This window comes from Trichosurus vulpecula, chromosome 4 (genome assembly GCF_011100635.1).
Source record: "Trichosurus vulpecula isolate mTriVul1 chromosome 4, mTriVul1.pri, whole genome shotgun sequence".
Classification (NCBI taxonomy): domain Eukaryota; kingdom Metazoa; phylum Chordata; class Mammalia; order Diprotodontia; family Phalangeridae; genus Trichosurus; species Trichosurus vulpecula.
This window is the reverse complement of record NC_050576.1, coordinates 105,137,058-105,156,454: the sequence shown is the minus strand read 5'-3', so window position 1 is coordinate 105,156,454 and position 19,397 is coordinate 105,137,058. Positions and strand designations below refer to the sequence as shown.

At 46.6% G+C, this 19,397-nt stretch overlaps 1 protein-coding gene across 2 annotated transcripts in view; it reads right to left on the bottom strand.

Moving 5' to 3' along the window:
• The window catches only part of SOX13 (SRY-box transcription factor 13), a 76,107-nt gene extending 57,452 nt beyond the window's left edge, over positions 1-18,655 (bottom strand). Inside the window, exon 1 of one of the 2 annotated variants that reach the window (XM_036757786.1) lies at positions 17,907-18,655. The gene's annotated coding sequence lies outside the window, so the exon portion shown is untranslated. The remainder of the gene's footprint in view (positions 1-17,906) is intronic. The other variant, XM_036757787.1, reaches the window with a different exon arrangement.
• Positions 18,656-19,397: the final 742 nt, after the last annotated feature.

Genomic DNA, 19,397 nt, shown 5'->3' with positions numbered 1-19,397 from the left:
CAACCAAGACTTTGATTCCCATTAGACTTAGCTGCTTCAGAAGTGGGGGGAGGGGTGTTGGGGGCAGAGGGTTCTCCTAAGAGGAGAACAATTCCCCCAAAACGCCAACACAGCTGTTAGGGAGAAGATGCTAAGGCCCCTGGGAAGGCTTAACCCTAGTCGGGAGGGTGGGACTAGAGTCTCAGCTGCCTCAGCTGTCTGACGTTTGGGGAACAGATGCCTGAACTGAGAGGATGGCAGCCACCAGGCCTCTCCGGACCTCTCCCTGTCATTAACAATTCTAGCTTTGCTATAAACAACCTGGCCCAGGCCCAAGGAAAAAGCCATTGAATTGGGTTCTCATCTGGCTTCAGAGGCTCAGCAGGGTTAGCCCAGACTCACCTATACTCTACTATCCACACCTCCTGCTCCTACAGCTCTGTAACTGACTTCTCAAGGGGCCCTTGTGTCTATCATGTTATACCTACACACTCATAGATTTAGGGTGGCGGTGGGGAACCTTCAGCCTCGAGGCCATGTGTGGCCGTCCAGGTCCTCAAGCGAGGCTCTTTGACTGAATGCAAACTCATAATCCAAGTTTGAATTCAGTCAAAGAGCTGCACTTGAGGATCTAGATGGCCACATGTGGCCTTGGGGCCATAGGTTTCCCAACCCCGATTTAGGGCTACAAGGGAAGTTATAGGCCAGCCATCTAGTTCAACTGACTCATTTTACAGAAGAGAAAACTGAGGATCAGAGGGCCTGGGACTTACCCAAAGTCATACAGATACAAACAGAGCTGGGATTCAAACCTAGGTCCTGACTCCAAATCCACCGCTCTCTTCAGAGTCCTCCTGTGAAGGAGACAGGCCTGGATTGCAGGGCCCTTCTCCCTGTTATCTCTGAAGAGACAAGGATGAGTCTCCACAGATTACAGGTGGGGAATCGGTCCAAAAAGGTTGAGTGACTTGTCCAAAGTCCAAAGTCATACAGGAAGTCAGTGGTGAGGCTTGGCTGGAACTCAAAGTGTGAACCTGGAGTCAGGAAGAATTGAGTTCAAATCCTACACGAGAAACGTGCTAGTTGTATGACCTTAGAACCTGACTCAGCCCCATTTTCCTTTTCTATAAAATGGGGGTAGTGTTAGCATCTACCTCACAGGATGTTGTGAGGATTGGATGAGATAACACATGTGCAGCACTTTGCCATAAATGCTTATTACGGTTATGATTATAGCTGTGTGACCATGGATGAGTCACTTAGCTTCCCAAGACTCAGTTTCCTCCTCTTTAAAATGGGGACCATAACATTTATACTACTTGCCTCGTAGGCAAGGGGCTGTTGTCAGTTTGAACCCACTCTCCAACTGTTTAATTTTCAATGTAGACATTGAAATCCTCAAAATTGACAAATTAGGGCTTCAATTTATTATTTTGCTGATTGTCTCAACTTAAGAAGGTGATAAAGAAATTGTTTATAATGCAGGTTAAATTTAAAAGTAGGGGCTGCTAGGTGGCACAGTGGATCGGAGTCAGGAAGATCTAAGTTCAAACCTGGCCTCAGACACTTGTAGCTGTGTGACCCTAGATAAGTCATTTAACCCTGTTTGCCTCAGTTTCCTCATCTGTAAAATGAGCTGGAGAAGGAAAGAGCCAACCACTCCAATATTTCTGGCAAGAAAACCCCAAACGGGGTCACGAAGAATCAGACATGACTGAAAAATGACTCAACAACAACAAACTTAGAGGTGTGTCCTGCAAGTCTTTTCCCTCCTCCCCCTCTCCCAGAGAGCTGGTTATTAAACATTTACCAGCACACCATCGCTCATAGTATTGTTAGAAGGAAAGTGCTCTAGATAACTGAGCTATCATTTATTCCAAAGGAATAAAAGCTGATTCACACCATAGGCTGTCAAGGTAAGGGAGGAAGACACTGAAGGTATCTAGGTGATGCTCCAACTGTTGGGGGTATCAAGTGCAGGGACTGTGCTCATTACATGGACATATCCTTCTTCAATGGCCAGCCCCTTTAACTAGCCCCATCTCCTTCCTTAGATCTCAGTTTCCTTATCCGTAAAATGAAGTTAGACTAGATCATGGCATGTGGATTTGGAAAGGACCTTAGGCATCATCCAGTCCTTTATTTCACAGACAAGGAAAGGGAGGCCCGTGCCCAAGGTCACATGGCTAGTTAGTGGCAGACGGCTTCCTTCCAGAATCTCATCTGCCTGTAGGTATCTCAGCCAGGCTCTAGTATAGCCATGTACCCTGACCCTAGTCCTTCCCAGGGCATCTCAATCCTATCTAGGCCTAGGACTTGCCACTACCACTTAAAAAGACCAGGTCCTTGTCTTATCTTCCACCCCATTTCTTTTCCTTAGGACCTCAGTGGGTAGATTGCTGACATATCAATGGGGAAGCAGGCTGAGTCCCCAAAAGTTTAAATGATTCATCTAAGGTCACAAAGCCTATTGGTCAATCAGGTTAGACAGCCAGTTACCTGCCTTTTGACCTAGCTCCCCTCACAGGGCCTCAATAGCCAGAGACCAATTTTATTTTGGTCTTAAGAAGAATGCAAGTCAAGCTGAGGGAGTGTTTGAAGGGAGGGACAGGGGTAGGGAAAGAGCTGACTCCCTTATTGTTCCCAGAGCCCTCACCGATGACCTGGTCACTGGGCTTGGGCCTGGGGCCTGGGGTAAGAAGGAAGGGGCGGGTGGCTATCCCGGCTGCTGGGGAGGAGACAAGAGGCTCTTTGTGTCTCCGAGGCTCCTGAGACACCTGTTCTCTCTCCCCTCCTAGCATGCCTGTCTGCCTGCCTCCATGTGTGCGGCCTTGTTTATCCTGCGGCTCCCACAGCCCCAGCCCAGCCCTGGCTCCCAGCATGGGCCTTTGGCAGCCTCTACCAACACCTGCCCAGTCCTGGCAGCCGGGCCTGTAGGAGACGCACAATCACCCTGCTGTTGACACAGTTGTTTATTTTCAGGAGGGCATCGAAGGGAGGGGACGGAAGGGGAGGGGGACAGACAGGGCAGAGAACCAGCAAAGGCATTTAGCAGCCAGTCGAGTTAATTCACAGTTGGTCCTGGGAATCAGGCCCCACTGCCACCACCCGCTGCCCACTACCCCCACCCCAACTGCTGCTGTTGCTCTTGCTTCCACCATCACCCTGGAGCCAGGTGTTCCAAATGGGCAGCACCCACAACCACACAATCCCATCTTAATAGTCTTGCACACTAGCATAGGACCACACACATAAGAGGAATAATAAAAGGTTTGCAAAACACTTTTTCCACAAGCTAGTGAGGCAGGTAACCCAAGTACCATCATTCCCATTTTACTGAAGAGAAAACTAAGAACTCACAGAAACTGTTACTTGCTCTGAATCATAGGCCTATAAAGGGTCAGCTTGAATTGGAATGTAGAGGTCTCTTGTCTGTGCTCTTTCCATTAGGCTCAGAAACCTCTCTGCATAGCAACCTTAGCTGACACTTACAGAGCACTGGGAAGCTTAGAAACATCATCTTATTTGAGCTCTACAACAACCCTGAAAGGTAGATGCTACAAAACTATCATTAGCCCCACTTTACAGTTGAAGAAACTGAACGTCGCCGTTTGGGTGGTGCGCCCAGAAAATACGACTAGCAAGTGATGAGATTTGAACCCATATTTCTCTCTTACTCCAAGTACGACACTCTTCCACTATACCATGATGTTGGTATAGACAGCCAGGACCATGCTAACATAGAATAAAACATAAGATGCTCTGACATACCCAGCCACATACACATGCCCAAGTTCTTTGGGGTATCCAAGGCTGAAACTCCTTCCCATCTGTCCTTTCAGTATGAGGAATAGGATCTCAATTATACAGGGAGTCTTCAGAAACAAGCTTCAGTGTTGGCTATAGCTAGGGGAGGTTTACAGGGTGGGGTGGGGGAGGGGGAAATGGCCAATATCTCTATTAAAAGCATTATCGACTCTTGTTAGATCTGAAGGAGGCCTCAAGGTCTCAGTCTCATCTTCTCATTTGACAATTGAGGAAACTGAGGCCTAGGCAAATGTACTCATTTGCCCGAGACCACACAGCTAATACCAGACTCAGGATTCCCACCCAGGTCTTCTGGCTTCAAATCAAGCCATACCCTCTAGACTGATTTTAGGGGGTTCCTCCCTCAGACCTCAAGTACTTGCACTGTCAGACTAATCTACCAAATTACAGGAATTTATACCCAAAGAGTTAATCTCTTGGGTTAAAGATCTAGGTCCCAAAGCCTCCTTTAAAATGCAAGTGATATGTGAATGTTATCATTAAACTATAATGCCCCCCCACTTTAGTTAGAGATCCAAGACAAAGTGACAAAAGTGACAAAATTCACCCCAAGGGCAAAACATAAAGATTGTATGGAAGGGTTTAGCACAGAGCCAGAACGAGTAGGCCCCAAACAAATGTGTATTGATTATTGACTAACAGACTAGAAGGGTGGGTCCACCGAGCATGGGGAAACGCAATAGTTTGCTGATAAATGTCTAAGCAGGGACTGGGGGAGGCTGGTGGGGGCAGATTTCTCCATCACCTTCTTAAGTCTAGGCAATAGACAAAACAGTAAGTCAAGCCCTGATTTTTAGTATTTGCCTGTTTCTGAGGTATAAATGCTCTCCTTGAAATTTTAATAATTGGATCTGCTTGCTTCAGCTCACCCCCGTGAAGAGGGAGCACTTTCAGTGAGGGGTGCCCATTGTCCCCTCCACAATTTTGCCTTAGGTCAGCCCTGAGTGGAGACTTCTGAATCCTCACTTTAAGTCCACCAGAACTCTGCCCTCCAGCACCAGAAGGTCTAGCCACTTCCAACCAAAGGTCTTTGTTTGAGGAAGGCTGCTGCTTATTAGAGACGACCAGTCGGGAGGTCTGGGTTCTAATCTCAGCTGTATGGCTAAATACTTGGGTGACTTTAGGCAAATCTGTTTCCTCCTCTGAGGCTCTGTCTCCTCCTTGCCTGTTAGAAGGAGGGATACAGAGAAGCAAGCCTGTCCTAATTGGATGTACAGCTGGCCTGGGAGTCAAGAAGGCCTGGCCTGAAGTCTCCTACTGATCTCGGGTCAGTCAACTTCAGCTTTGAAGCCTTCTTCAGCTCTCTAAGACTGCTGGGAAGGTGCCGATGCCTCCTGAGTGGTAGAAAGTTTCCCATCTGGAGTTGACAATTAGTATAGTGATGGAATTACAGGTCCGACAAAAAATAAAATGAAATGAGGGAGCTATTAAGAGCCTAACATTCTAGAAATTCAGGAGCTGTAGGTAGGTGATAGACACCAAGGAGCATGGGGTAGGGTGGTAGAGTAAGAGGGGGGGGAGACCTGACCTGGGGACCACAGGACTTCTTCTAACTGCCTACCTAAAATGGGACAGAAAAGAATTCCTTACCCTAGCAATATGTACAGCTTCCCTTCCGACTCACTGAAGGGCATTTCTTAAGCACCTCCTGTTTGCCAAGTGCTTTACAAATATTATCTCATTTGATCTCACAGCAATCCAGGGAGGTATCGGAATCCAAAGGGCCACACTTGAGGACCTAGAGGGCCACATGTGGCCTTAAGGCCGAAGGTTCCCCACTCCTGCCCTAGATGGAGGTCATTTAACCACTTGAGGCCTCAGTTTCCTTATCTGCAAAAGGAGGCATTTGGACTGAAAGAGTTCTAACATCTCCTCTGGTTTTAAGGACTGCTGTGCATCAAGGTTGGGAAAAAAAAGTGGTGGGGAGGAGGGGGTGTTATTATCGTTCCCAAGTATGGGCTTGGAGGTCCAGGCAAAATGAAATTCATCCCTCATGTTTTTCCTATTTTCCACACAGTGGACAGTTTCCACCTTACCCATGATGGGTTCCTCCATCTCCAGGCTCCTATCCCCCAGGACGGGGACACTTCCACAAAGAGAATCAACAATGGTTATTTACAGAAAAGGAGCCTGGAAGCAGAGAAGGGATGGGGAATGGGGGGAGGCAGGGGTTTATAATGGTCACAGGTACATTTCTTCTTCCTCCAGGCCCTCCCACCCCATTCATATGAGGGATAGTCTCTCCCAACCCCCACCTCTCAGGCTCCCCTCTCTTTTTCCCATCCCCCAGCATATATTCACCCAGCCCAGACTCTCCAGGCCCCTCAGGTTGGAGTTTTCCCCTCCCTCCCCCGACCTCCCAAAACACATCCTCCAAAGCGGTTTTCTCGGATTGGGTGCCCTCAGGGTGAAGACTAGCTGGCCTCTCCCTCCATTTCTTCATTCTTCCCCTTCCTTCCCTAGCTCAAAACAGAGGTAAGGAGGTTAAAGACAATAAACCAGGAGAGCTATTGTTCCAAACAAAAGATAAGAGGAGAGGCACTCCAGGGAGTGGCCTCCCTCCCCCCACTCCTCCCCAGCTACATTCCAGGGCAGACTCCCAGCCCTCAGTCAGGCTAACCCAGCAGGCCTAAGTAGCCCCTGCCTTTAACCCTTTCATTACCTTTCCAACCCTTCCCCTTCACCTATTCAGGAGTCTCCCTGAAAGAGATATTCCAAAGTCTCCTTAAGCAGAAGGGGAAAAAATGAGGCAGAGGAGGAGGATGGAGGTACTAGGTGGATTAACATTCATAAGAATTGTAATAATAATATGAATTTAACATTTATATATTAATGATAATATATATTAACCACTTACTGGGTTCTAGGCACTATCCTATGCACTATAATTATTGTCTCATTTGGTCCTCACAACAACTCTGGGAGTTAGGGGCTATTATTATTCCTATCTTATAGAAGAGGTTAGGTGACTTGCTCACAGTCACACAAGTGGTAAGTCTGAGACCATATTGGAACTCTGGTCTTCCTGACTCTGGTCTCTGTACTCTAGCTACTGTGCCACCTAGCTACCCCAAGGGTGGGTGGCATCCATGCCTCTTCCACCCATCTGGAATGCCACCCACCATGATAGTGGAATTAAAAACCCTAAAATTATTCTGAGTATCAGGATGAGAGAAGTTGCACATAAGGGCATGCCCCCCAATCCCACCCCATGACCTCCCTTCCCCCTCTTCTTTTATTTTCTCTTCTCTTGGGCCCAATGTTCCCCTCAGGGAAGAAGTTGTTTAGCCAATATTTTTGTTGTTGAGTTATTTTTTAGTCATGTCTGACTCTTTGTGACCCCATGTGGGGTTTTCTTGGCAAAGATACTAGAATGGCTTGTCATTTCCTTCTCCAATTCATGTTTACAGATGAAGAAACTGAGGCTACATGGTTAAGTGACTTGCCCAGGGTCACATACCTACAAATGTCTGAGGCTGGATTTGAACTTAGGTCTTCCTGACTCCAGGGCCAGTGCTCTATCCACTGTGCCACCTAGCTGTCCCTTAGTCAACACTAGTGGCCTTCGACTAAGGAAGAAGAGACTGACACCTAAATTCTAAGAAAGAGGTCTGGGCTTGGAGTCAAAAAACCTGTACTCTGGATTGGGTAGGTGACACTGCACAAATTGTTTTCTCCCTCTGAACCTATGTAATCCCATCTGTAAAATGGGGAGAGTTGTTCTTTGCTCCTTTTCCTGGAAAGATATATATAGAGTTCTTTTCAAGGCAAACCCATGGTTTATAGGTACAGACTATGTCCCAATTAAAAAAAAAAGAAGAAGAAAAAAGAAAAAAAGAGGAAATGGGAAACCAAGCAAGCTTTTTGCCTTTGATTCAGTTTTTCCTCAATAGGTCTTTTCATAAATACTCTCATTAAACCAAGAGAACTTTGTACATAGTAACAGCAACATTGTGCGATGACCAACTCCGATAGACTTAGCTCTTCTCAGCAACACAATGATCTAAGACAATTCCAAAAGATTCATGAAGGAAAATGCTGTCCCCATACAGAGAAAGAAGCATGGAGTGTGAATGCACATCGAAGCATACTATTTTCTCTTTTTTTGTTCTTTCTTTCTCGTGGTTTTTCCCTTTTGTTCTGATTCTTCTTTCACAACATGACTAATATGGAAATATGTTTAATATGATTGTACACGTATAGCCTATATCAGATTGCATACCATCTTGGGGAGGGGTGAGAGGAGGAAAAATTTAGAACTCAAAATCTTATAAAAGTGGATGCTGAAAACTAAAAATAAATAAATGGATTTAAAATTAAAAAAAATACTCCCATTAACATTTTCCACCACTCATACCACCTGCCTATAAAAAATCCTTATAAACTCCTTCCAACCACTCTTTAGCACTTTCAGTATAGTAGAAACCAACGAATTTGGAGTCAGAGGATGGAAATTCAAGTCCTTCTTTTGCCACTTGCCCTCAGTTTCCTTACTGGCAAAATGAAGGGGTTGAATTAGAGGACCTCAAAGTCCCTTTCAACTCCAAGCCTAGGATCCTCCCCTCCCTACACACACACACACACACACACACACACACACACACATCTACACATATGTACAAATACCTCTAGAGCCAAAGCTAAGCTTCATCAATTGTTTTTTTCCCACTTAGTGGGGTAGAAGTGACAGCAGGAATCTGTGACAGGGAATTCTTCAGGATCTCCTGGAGGAGAGCACTTCCTTCCCTCTTGCTCCATGCCCTTGATTTAATGTTAGGGACCCAGAATGGAAAAATATCACCAATAATAATGAATTCTTCCAAAGACAATCATTTGTGGGAGGGAGGTAGGGAGGTGGGACAGAAGTGGGCAAGAAGGGAAACTGAGGCACTGAGTAGTAAGCTGACTTACTACCAGCAAGGATAGGATCAAAGACTCAACCCCATGAAGTTGGGATGAGGATGGGGAAAGGGAGGAAAAGACAAAGGATTAGAGGACATTTGTGATACATGAATGTCATAGAAAGTTAATATGCTATAAGAAATAATGAAGACAATGAATACAGAGAAACATGGTAAGACGTAGATTAATTGATCCAAAGTGAAGGAAGCAGAAACACACAGTGACTAAAACAATGCAAATGGAAAGAACAGCAGAACAATCAAAACTGAATGTGGAAAATTATAATAGCCAAGCTTGACCCCAAAGAAACATGAAAAGGGACCTCTTTCTCTCCCCTCCTCCAGTTTTTTTTTTTTTTTTTGCAGAGGCTGTAGTTGAGGGACATTGAATATAATGTCAGACTCAGTTGATACATTGGGATGGGTTTTTTTTGGGGGGTTGATTAGTTCTGTCTGACTCTTTGTGACCCCATTTGAGATTTTCTTGGCAAAGATACTGAAGTTCTTCGCCATTTCATTCTCAAGCTCATTTTACAGATGAGGAAACTGAGGCAAACAGGGTTAAGTGACTTGTGACTTGCCCAGGGTCACATAGCTAGTAAGCATTTGAGGCTGGTTTTGAACTCAGGTCTCCTGACTCCAGGGCTAGCACTCTATCCACTGGTTAGTTTCACTGAAATGTTTTTTCCCTCTTTTTTCTTCTATTGTGATACAGAGAGGGACTGGGGCAAGAAATATAGTGGGAAAATACAGATGATATTAAAATAAAATATATCAATCAAATTGAATTTTTAAATTGTATTTTTAAAAAGATTAATAAATCTTTGACTACATAAAAAAATCTTTGACTAAGCCCCAAAATGATCAGGAAAGAAGGGGGAATATGTCACCTGCTATAAAATGCCTCCATCACAATCTCACTCCACCCTCCCAATTCTACTTCCTACCCAGTCAATGAAATTACATTGACAGTCTTACTACTGGGCATATTTATGTCCACAAGGAGGTAAAAATCAGAAACTGCTTGAAAACAAAGAGAGTGACTATCAGTTGGAGAATGGCTGGAAAATGGTATAGGAAAGTAACAAGTGTTATTGTGCACTAAGAAATGACAAGTCCAGAGAAAGACAGTAAGATTTTTATAAACTGATACAGAGTAAAATAAGCAGGAGCAAGAGAACAATACGATAAATGGTTATAACAATCCAAATGAAAAGATAACCAAAAGGAAGTTGAACTCTAAGCAATAGAAAAAGCAATCAAGGTCCAAGGGGAAGAGATAATGAAATCTACCTCCTCCCTCCTGGCAAAGATGGGGAAGGCTACTAGGAAAGAATATTGTGTACATTTTCAGGCATCTATATATCAGAGGTCTTTCTTTAATTGTTTTGCTTTGTCATAAAGTGGGGGGAGGTTTCAACCTGAAGGTGGGGAGTGGGAGTGTAATGTAAAATCAAAAGTCAACATAAAACACCCATTTATATTTAGTTATATTGACCTCCTTTGGAAGTTTAAAAAAAGAGTTACCTAAACTAGGTATTCCTCAGCTACCAAGTAAGGGTACCTAAGACTTCTTTGCCCTCTGTCCCTTCTCTGTGACGAGTCTTACTGCCCACCCCAAGCCTGGTGACCCCGAGAGGCACCTTCCTTGCTCTTGTCTCCCAAAAGGCAGGTAACCTGAGTCTGGTTTTTCTTTTCTTTCTTTTTTTTTGGGGGGGGGGAAGGGGGTTGCCAGCTGTGCCATGTCCCTGGAGGCAGTGGTTTCCTTTCTGAACTGGTTGGGGAATAGGACAGGACAGTGTTTGATTTCTCACTCCATCCCGTTCCACATACAGCACATTCCATTCTAAGCACAGCAATTGGGGGTGGGGGTGGGGGCTGGGGTTTGGTCCAGCCTAGGAAAAAGAACACTGCAGACTCTGCCCCCAATGTCCCAAGAGGAGCCAGGAGTCTGGCAGAGATTACAAACCAATAATGGTAAAGGGAGAGAGGCTGCCTAGTCCTATCCCTTCCCCCTTACTGACACTTCCTCTTTTCTTCCCTTCCCTCTCTAGGGCTAAGTCACTGAAACCTAAGCTGTTCACATGTCCCCAGCAGACACAGTAGAACAATGGTTTGGGGTGGGGGGAGCCGGTGTGTGGTAGCTGGACATTAATACCCATCCCACACATACTGCAGAAGGCCATTTAAATGCTAAGGCCATCGAGCAGAAGAGTCTGAACGCAGGTATCAAGGGAACAGAATTCCAAATTTAATTGAGGGTATCAAGTCTTCCAGGAGTTGCTAAGGGGATGGTAGGGTGGAGGAGAAAGAATATTGTTTGGGAAGGAAGGAAGCAGCTGGAAATTCTGCCCTCTACTCCTTTCTCCTTTCCTCCCTTTCTTCATCCCCAACCTGGCTTCATGGGGTTGAGTCTTGACTCTGACCTTGTAGCATGTCAGTTCAGGACCTCAGTTTCCCTTCTCACCCTGTTCTGTACCACCTCCATCCCTCCCACAAATGATTCATCCTTTGGGAAACATTTGAAAGGTGAAGTGACTTACTCTGAATGGTATGGCACAGCCAGAAAGACCCTGTGTTATCCTGGCCCACAAGTTTACCCACAGAGAGGAGGCAGTGTCTATCCCTGGTGATTTCCTCTTAATCTTACTCCCCTTGGCTTGTGCTTTCTCTTCTAAGAGGAAGAATCTGGGAAGAGAGAGGAGTTACAGCTGTTGCCTTCTCTCTATCGTCTTTGCCAGACTCTCTCTAAACCAACCAACTGCAGAGCAGAGACAGTTCAGGACTCTGCCCTACACACTCCTGGGAGTTGGGCAGAGGGACCTCATAGAAGAAAAACGAAGTTAGTGGGTGGAGGAGACTTTCTGGACTTGAGGAGAGCCAGGTCCTATTCACCCTCAGGGTGGAAAGTCCAGAAGAGGGGGGATACTAAGATATGTGTTAAGCAAAGGTTAGCTAAACGACACAAGGCTGGAATTAAAGAGAACAGATGCTTTGAGAAAACCCTTTACCTAATGGTGGGATGAGGCTTAGGAGGCAGGGAGGAGGGAAGATGCTTCCTACCCCAGAAAGGAAATACCACATCACCATAACCAGGATAAAAATCTTATTAAATTCAGGGAATTTCATGTACAATGTTTTGTACAGTTAATATTTCATAATACAATAACAGTGTGTTATAATGGAAGGAACCTTGAATTTGAAGTCAAAAGACCCAGGTTCAAATCTTGGCTCTGCTATTTTTTTCTAACTCTGATCTCAGGCCAGTCACCTGACTTCTCTAGCACTTGATTTCATCTTCTATAATAATAAGAGTGTTGGATTAGATCACCTCTAGATCCCTTTGGGCTTTAATATCCTATGATTTTTATGAACTCTGACTTCCAGCTAAGGATACCCATTCAATCCAGAGGAGCCAAGTAGTACTTTAGGGCCCTTTTGCCAACCTCTATTATCCAACCGAAGCAATCTATTTGGCATACTAATGCATTGTTGGTAGAGTGGCAAATTGGTCCAACCATTCTGGAAAGCAATTTGGAAATATGCTAAGAAAGTGGCTAAAATGTCCAAATCTTTTGACCCAGAGTTCCCAGTTCCAGGCATATCCCCCAAGGAGGTCAATGACAAAACAAAAGGTCTCACATACACCACAGTATTTATAGCAGCACTTTTCAAAGTAGCCAAGAACTGGAAACAAAAGTAGATACACATGGATTGGGGAACGGGTAAGAAAGTTGTGACATGTAAATGTAACAACATGTTACCATGCTGGAAGAAAGAAATAAGGAGACTACAGAAAAACAAAGAAAGACTTAAATAAAATGAAGTATATTCAGAAAAATCAACAGACCCAGCGACTATTTAACAAGGTAAGTGAAAAGGACAGCAACCAAAGCTGAATGTTTAAAATGAGAAAGCTAGGTCCCAAAGAAGAGATCTGAGAGTGTATCTCCCTCCCCTCTTTGTAGAGGTGAGGGGACAATGGGTATGGAAGAAAGCATGTGGACTCAGTTGATGTATTAGTTTTGATGAACTTTTTTCTTCTCTTTTTTATTCTTTGTTAGGAGAGAGAGTTCTGGGAAGGGGAAGAAAAGTGATATATTGGGAAATGAAGGTAATGTTAAAATAAAATATATTAATAAAAATTAAACTTAAAAAAAAAGGAAATAATCCATTCAACTGTTTTGTTTGCTACTGGACCTATAAGGGATAGTTTAATTTGTGGTGGGAACTTGGACGGAAGGGTAACAGAGGGGAAGGAACATAGGAGAGCCGCAATGCAAAGACCTCAGCCCAGGGACTAGTCAGGAATGTCACTGCCTCTCCCCCACCCCACACCCACAAAAGATGTGGGAATGGGCTGGCTTAAGAGGAGGTTCAATTCTTTAAACACTGGATCTTCCCCAATGGAGCTAAAGGGGAGGAGGGCGAGGGCAGAGCAGATCTCCTCTGGGCCCTCATTCTCAACCCCCTGGCAGGCACCATGACCATCACCCGAGTTAAGAAGGCCAGATTCCAGGAAGGGGACCAGCAGAGTGTGAATGCAACGAGTTCAGGCAGGAGCAGGCCCTCTTAAGCAAACAGTGAACACAAAAATAACTCCATTCAAAGCACGATTTACTGAGCTCCCAGCTCCCTGCAGCGGGTCCTTCCAACACAGTTCTTTTCAAACATATGGCCTCACCCCTGAATGGGGGTGAGGGGGTGGTAGTTGTGGAGGGAAAAGGTCCTGTTCTATTGGTACACCCTTCCCTAAGTAAGTGTCAACTTCATGCCAGCCTCCTAATGTCCATCTCAAAGCACCCTGTCTGTCAAACTAGAGTCCTGGAAAAGACTCAATCAGCACATCAGCTCTTACAGGGTAAGGGGTAGTCAGAGACTCCAACCTCTTGTACCATCCCCCAACACACACACACACACACACACACACACACACACACACACACACATCCATCACAATACTGGGTGCATAGTAGGTGCTCAGTGAATATTGATTGACCTCTTACTCATTCACTTAGCTGCCTTGAGGAATGTTAAGGCTAGCTTCCCCATTGGGTGGAAAAAAAGATCATGTAAATGGTAGGAGGCAGGGGGCTTAGAAAGAGGGGAATGCCTTATGATACTCACAACACCAGGGACAGAATTGGGAATATGCCCACCCATCCCTGACTTCTAGTATATACCTGAAAGGCAAGTGGGCCAAAGACTACTGACTAGTTTCCCACCTCTGCACCTTTGCTAATGCCGTTTCCCATCTAGAATATCCTCTCCCTAAATCTCTACCTATTGAAATCCTGCCCATCCTTCAGGATCTGGCTTAAATTCCAATACCTCCATGAAATTTTTCCTTCTCTCCTTTCCCCAAAGGTTCTCACCCTTCAGCTGAACACATAAAGTACTTTTCTGTATATTTATTATGTGCTAAAGTGTAAGCTTATGTATTGTCCTATTCTCTGCCCTGCCCCTACTCTCCAAGAGTGGCTAATCTAACTCATCTCACTACAGAACTCAATGCCCAGGGCCTAGCCCAATATCTGCCCCACTTTTTTTTTTTTTAAAGAAGACCTGTGAATTCTTCTCTACCGAAAATTAAAGTTGAGAAAACTACCAATACAAATGAATATTTTAGCATTAGTTTTAAAGAATTGCCTGGGGCTCCAAGAGGCTCAGTGACCTGTCTAGGGTCAAAAAACTAACGAGTGTCAGAGTCAGGATTCGAAGCCAGCTCTTCCAGGCTCAGAGGGCAGCTCTCTATCCACTGGGTCCCACTGCTCTGCATCTATTAGGTGCTTAATGAAGACTGCTTTGACAGAATAGAAAAAGCCTAAATTTGGGAATACAAAGATTTTAGAGGGAAAGAAGAGGCTGTGTAATGGGAGACACCTTTTGGAGAAAGAGAAGATTGGGCAATTGTGACTGAAATTCCGGCGAAAAGTGCTGCAGGTTTTCTTAAGTGTTTTCAAGCAGTGATCAGTTGGGGGAGGGGAATTAGGAAGGAACAGAAAAGTTTATTCTCGTGGTCCAGAGGGCTAAATAATAATAAAGGCTCACATTTCTATTCCAGAGACTGACATTCATAAAGTACTTTAAGGTTTGCAATGTACTTTACATATATTACAGGTATTATCCATTTCCATGCCTCCCCACCCCCCCACCCCCGCTTTTTTTTTTTTTTTAGGATACTGAGGGACCTAGAGTTAAGTTACATCAATTTTCACAAAACAGCAAGGCTAAATGGGATTTAAACCCAGGTTTCTTTTTTAATTTAGAAGGCATTATCTCCACAATCTTATAAGGGTAGTAATGCAAATAGTATCTCTAGTTTTACAGTGACTTGCCCAAGGTCACACAATCATAAGCAAAAGAGTCAGAACTGAAATCCTGATTTCCAGATGACCAAGACCCGGAGTCGATCTTGTTCTTCAGCAGTCCCCCATCTCTCCACTAGTCTACCTATTTCCAGAGATTTTAATTCAACAGCACATTCCTACAATCCTAGGATGAAAAGGAGAAGATTAATATCTTCCTCCAAACCCATTAAATATCCCCAGGCTGGGACATTTAGGGGTCGGCTAGATGACAAAGACCACTGGGGCCGAGTCAGGAAGACCTGAGTTCAAATTTGGCTTCAAACACACTCAGTTACTAGCTGTGTGACCCTGGGCAAATCACTTGTTTGCCTCAGTTTCCCTTACCTGTAAAATGGAGATAATATTGGCACCTATCAGGGTTGTTGTGATGATCAAATAAGATAATAATTGTGAGGTTCTTATCATGGTGCCTGGCGGATGAGAAGCACTGTATAGCATTTATTATTATTAATATACCCCTTAGTTCCTTCCATCTCCTATTTACAGCAGTGGGAGGTTCCAAAACAGTAAGCAATATAAATACAGCCTTGGGGGCAGATACCCAGGAGGAAGAGACCTTAACCCTTCCCTGGTGACTTTTCCTCAGGGCCCAAGACATCTGGGGTTCCATCTCTCTCAGGAAATTCACCAAACCCCACTGATACAAAAGCACATCCAATCCTGGAATTCGCTGCCAAGAAAGCTATGCACTGGGGAAGACAGTCCTGAGTTTTTCTTCCACCAGACAGATTGGTCCGGGTGGAGAGGGCCCCGCCAGGGAGGGATGGAGGGAAGGGTGGGGTGAGTAGAATGTTCCTTTCATTAAAACTAGCCAAACAACCAAAAAAAAAAAAAAAGAAACCAAAAGGAGGTAGTGAGGTGAACCTAAACACAGGATCCAGTACCTGAATACTTAATCTCTCTTCTTTGAATCTCATTATTTGTATTAATTAATCTCCTGCCCAAAGTTACCCAGATTGCCCACAATCAGGAGACAGGGTCTTTTGCCCTCCTGCAGTTACTAAGTCTGAACCACTAGCTCTGACCTCTTCACAATAAGTGGGGTTTAAAAGAAGCTCTCCACAATGGAGAGCTGAGGTCCCAAGACCTACTTGCCCAAGGCCAGGGAGTGGAACTCAGATCTCTAGAATTCCAGAGCTTGGTCAGTGGGCTCCACTTCACAAAGAAAGGGGAGGCCCAGGGTGTCTGAAAAATCCAAGCAGCAATTAAATCAATGCCTTTACTTCAGCCCAGCAGGCAACAGGGCCCCTCCGTTCTCCTAGTTTCCTACAGCCCCTGGAAGACCCCACAACACCAATACTCTTCTCAGTGTCTCTGTCTTTGTCTGTTCTTTCTCTCTGCGTGTCCGTGTCTTTTTCTCTCTATCTCTGTCTCTCTGGGTCACCCTGACTCTGCCCGGAAATTCTCACGGAGAAAAAGCAAACTTCCCAGGAAAACTTCCAGCTTCCTCCCTAGACTGATGTAGTGGGGGCCTTTGCCAAGAGGTCTGGCGGAATTCTGAAGCCGCTGCCAATTCCTTTGGGGTCAGGAGCCGGAACCACCCGGTGGAGCGCAGGGTCTTCCCAGAAAGCTGCCTCCCCTAAATTCAAAACTCATTCCCTTGCCCTGCTCCATGGACAACAGCAAAAGCACACTCCACAACTCCACGACATCTTCTTATGACTACCCCATCCCCAAGATGAGCAACAGAGGGAGAATGCCAGACTAGCCAGAAGGAGAATCCCCCAACCTCTGGGCAGATCCAGCCAGGGACACGTGTGTGGTGTGTGTATTTATATGTTGAATACACTTTGTATGAAAACAATGGCGAGCCGCTGGGAATGGGACTATCCCCTTCCCCAGACTTTTATTTTACAAGATCAGGACAAGAAAATTCACCTCATGTATCACTGAATTAAAAAATAATTGGGGGCAGGAGGGGGGGGGGGGTTGCCAGTGTAGGGTGGGGGGAAAAGCTAGAGAGAAACAGCAGAATTAAGACACAAACAGGATGCCGCCTCCCCCATCTCCTCTTGGGAATGAACCTAGGGCTGATTGGATTGGGGTGGGAAGGAAGGGAGGGGGTGAGTAGAGAGGGAAGGGTTGGATTGATATCCCAGTATCTAGGGACAATTCCTGGGGATTGTATGTATGGGGTATGTCACATAAACCCGCCCCCTCCCTTCACGAATACACACCACACAACACACACACACACACACACACACACACACACACACACACACACACACACACACCACCTCTTCCCGCTAGGAAATCATTGTGACTGAGCCCCACAGACTGGTTGGCGAGACAGGGGCCCGGGTCAGTTATCAGGCAAAGAAGAGAAGCCAGACAGACGCTAGGCAGATGGGGGGAGTTAGGGAGGCATAGAGAGACCGAGCTCGCTGCCTTGTTTCCCTCCTCCATCTCCGCACACAACCAGCCCCCTAACCAGGCAGCTCCAAAGCCTTCTTCTCGCCTCCCTCTCCCCAGGGACGGAGAACTAGGGTCTGACCATAGTGAGTACCATATCTAGAACTGGCACTACCTGAGGGGCAGAGAGGTGGGGGTAGACACCACTTCTGGGGACGGGTGGGCACCCTGGAAAACTTTACAAGCAGATGGAAACTCAGTAGAGAAAAGAACTGGGGTGTCCCCCAAAACATGTAAATACGCCTGTCAAACTTCAGGTGTCTGAGGGGACGCAAGGGACTCAGAGGGGTGAGCCCTGGCTGAGTCGTGGGAGGACCTAGTCTGGGAGAGGAGCGGGCTGTAGGGTTGGGGGTGGTGCTGCCAGAGGACAGGGCATGGCAGGGCAGGGCAGGGCAGGGCAGGGTGCACTTACTACTCTCCCGGCTCCGGCTCCAGCTCTGTCCTTTGCTGGGGCAGGGCTTCTCCCTCGGGATGATCGCTGCCGGTTGCCGCGGGCTTCCAGCTCACATGCCCCCAACCACGTCCAGGAGTGGGGAGGGGTACGGAGGGGGGTCAGTGGGGGGTGGGGTGAGGGGTGCTGCTCCTCCGATTAGATCGAGGGACGCTCGCTCGCTCCTGGCTCTCCAGGCTCCCGGCGCCGCTGGTCCCAGGGTCCAAAGCTCCCTGGCGGGAGACTGACGTCTGTCGACGGCTACCGGCTGTCTGCTTGCTTCCCCAGCTCTGAGCTCTGCCCCCCGGGTCCCCAGAGCTCAGGAGCTCAGCTCTGCTGGCTACTGGTGGCTCCTGGGGTCTGTCCGGAGTGTGGATCCCCCTGTAAGCTCTCTGCCCCGGGGGCTCTGCCTCCGCTGAGCTGCTGGCTCCCTCCCTTCCTGCACTGGGTTCCAGGCTACTCGGAGTTCGGAGCCCGGATCGCAGGGTTCGCTCCTCTCCCGGGCTAAGTCCAAGAACCGTTTCTCTCCCTATCTCTCTCTCTGCCACCCCGAGTCACACTCACAACACAGGAGAGAGGGAGGAAAGGAGGGAAGGAGGGAAGGAGAAGGCTGCTTGCGGCTGCAGCTACTGCTCGGCGGCTGTGGCGGCTGCTGGTGCTGGTGCTGCTGCTGCTGGTGCTGCTGCTGCTGCTGCTTCCACCGCCTCACCGGCTCTTCAGCTTCCGAGGAGAAAGAGGGAGGGAGACAGAGAGCCGGGAGGAAGGGAGGGAGGGTAGAGAGGGAGGGACAGAGAGACAGAGCTCCCCCTCTCGCCCTGTCCATCTAGGCATCTCGCAGCTGGCTGGACAGGAAACCTCTGTTTAAAGGGGCAGAGCCGAGGTTGCCCAGGGTGATAGGGGGCGGAGGAGGGTGGGGGAGGAAGGAAAGAGAAAGGAGGAAACTAGGTCGGATGACTCCCCCTTTTCCCCACTCCGCAGGTACAGGTGTTCCTTCATCGAATCCTAGGTCCTTATAGCTAGACCAGAAGTCCCTTCTCTAGTCTCTGTTCAAGAAGGTGGCTGTTAATTTTTAGATTCGCAAGCCTATTCGGACAAAGATCCCAGAACCTTTCGAAGGAAAACTAATCTTCCTCACAGCCGGGAAGCCTCTTTAGGTCTAACCCAACTCCCTCTTGCTGCCATTTTAAAAATCAATCGAGTCAGCCCATCATTTCCTCCAGCTCTTTGCTCTGAGGAGAGGGATAGCAGCTCATTGTAATAAAGACCCTTTCTAGTCATTCAGGGAAACCCATGGCCCTCTCTTCTCTGGGTTCAACAGCCCCTACTGCTCTCCCCGGGCTTATTTTCCAGTCTTTTCGATGTAACAACGATGACAACATCTTTGAAGGTCTACAAAGTGCTTCAAATACATTATCTCATTAAATGCTTGGCTATTTGGGTTGCTGGTCTCTGGACCCTCTTTAGCTTCCATAC